Source organism: Gavialis gangeticus, unplaced genomic scaffold (genome assembly GCF_001723915.1).
Source record: "Gavialis gangeticus isolate Ggan-Ray unplaced genomic scaffold, GavGan_comp1, whole genome shotgun sequence".
In the NCBI taxonomy this organism is placed as follows: Eukaryota; Metazoa; Chordata; order Crocodylia; family Gavialidae; genus Gavialis; species Gavialis gangeticus.
Genome location: NW_017728998.1, coordinates 33,293,558 through 33,295,350, shown reverse-complemented (window position 1 = coordinate 33,295,350; position 1,793 = coordinate 33,293,558). Strand labels below are relative to the sequence as shown.

The 1,793-nt window shown below is 48.2% G+C and overlaps 1 protein-coding gene across 4 annotated transcripts in view; it reads left to right on the top strand.

Moving 5' to 3' along the window:
• Positions 1 to 1,793, top strand: part of SALL1 (spalt like transcription factor 1) — a 20,827-nt gene that overhangs the window by 1,951 nt on the left and 17,083 nt on the right. The window lies entirely within an intron of this gene.

The window sequence follows — 1,793 nt, the reverse complement described above, 5'->3', positions numbered from 1 at the left end:
ACCGAAGTTTGGGACTCTTTCTCCCCCCTCCGCACTTCCCTGCAGGCGGGGGAGCCGGGCAGCCGGCTCCGCGGGGACGCGGACGCTGAAGGGGGCATGTGAGCGGCCCCCTCGGGCCGGGGCAGTGGCCGCCTTGGGCTCCTTCCTCTGCCCGGGCGCTCGGGCTTGTCCCTGCTGCGGGCACGGGCACCGCGGGGCCAGGCAGGCGCTGGGGCTGAGCCCGTGCGCCGCGAGTCCCGGAGCGGGGCCCGGGGCTGCTCCCCGCAGCCCCATTAACCCCCCGCGTTAGTCAGGAAAGCGCCAGCCGGGAGCCGCCCCCCTCCCTTCCCCTCAACTTTCCAGCAGCGCGCCTGGCAGGGCCGCCACCGAGGTAGGTTTGGGACGTGGGAGCCGTGATCTCTGAACTGTCCTTTTAATTCATTTTCCCTTTATCAGCTCCCCCTTCCCCTCCCTCCCTTTCTCCCCCTAGCTGCACGGGGAGGGGGCTGGCCCGGAGTTTGCGACCGAATTTAACTTCAGGGGCGCGAGATGCGGATAGTGACTGGGGCCTGCCTTGCAGAGGTTGAAGGGGGCTTCATTATTATGCAGCTTTGAAAGCCACCGAGGCACCCTGGCTTTCAAGCAGTAAATAGCTAAGCAAGAGTTTCTGGGAGCTCTCCCAGCGCTTATTTAAAGTATTCTGATGGCTGGGAGCAAACTTCTGCTTTTTAGACGAGTTTTAATCACTTGGGCTGTTCGAGGGGTTTGTTGCTGCAGTACTAATTGAATTTCTCTTTAGCCAACACATTCATTTTCCTCTGGTATATATTGCTTCAGCTTGAAGTTTCAAGCATGAGGTGGGATAAGAGAGCCTGGCCCCAGTGTGCTACAAAGGAACTCTGAACTTTTCCAAGCAAGCAGAGAAGGGGAGAAACAAATGATCTTGCTGAAGAACCAGGCATCCTCAGTTTATTTAATCGCATCTCTTGATGTCTTGTATTTTTTTTTCTTAATTTTTTGGGGGAGATGGCAAGCGTCAAAGTACAGTCAAGGGTCTTAAACAATCATTCATTTTCCTGTTTTTCATCTGTTGAGCTCTGATATTGCATGTTGTTTCCAAATGGAAGACAATGGGAGTGGAGTGTGAGAGGGGTTTTAACTGAAGAGCTTTCTTGCCTGTTGCTAAATGATGTGTTTCAAATAAGTTGGACTCTGCCTAAAATGATGGCATGAAAAGAATCTTTTATTTTGTTTACAGGGCTAGGAAGTTCACTTAAGCTTAGAACTGGCTTGCTTTGTTTTTTAAACGTTGGCTCATTTTCTAAGAAAAGTAGTAAGCTATTAGAAACCTTGTAGGAGCCTTTCCCCCCTCTCAGTAGTAACGATTTTAGGTTATGGCTGTTTTACATGCTTGGACAATAAGTTTTGACTAAGTTGCCTGGAGGGTATGTTTTGTAATAGTGTTACAGGATTTAGAAGGTTGTAATAATATTAGTATACAACTAAGCCCACAAAACACTAAATTAAGGAATGCTTTATTCATTTAAGAAGTTCGAAAAAAATATTCTGACTGCCTTTTTTTCAAATGGGTGCAACACATTTTTCATTATACCTCTTGACATTGCAAAAACAAACACGTTTTAAAAAGAATCCTGAACCATCTCTCTTTCACTCTCACATAACATTAAGGTGCTTATCTTCAATTCTGAAGCTCTTCACAGACCTTCATTTTTCAGCATTTCTTATTTTGCATTAAGAGGCTTACTTGTGCCTCTAAGTGATCCATGAAATCATCCCCCCATCACCCACTTGGT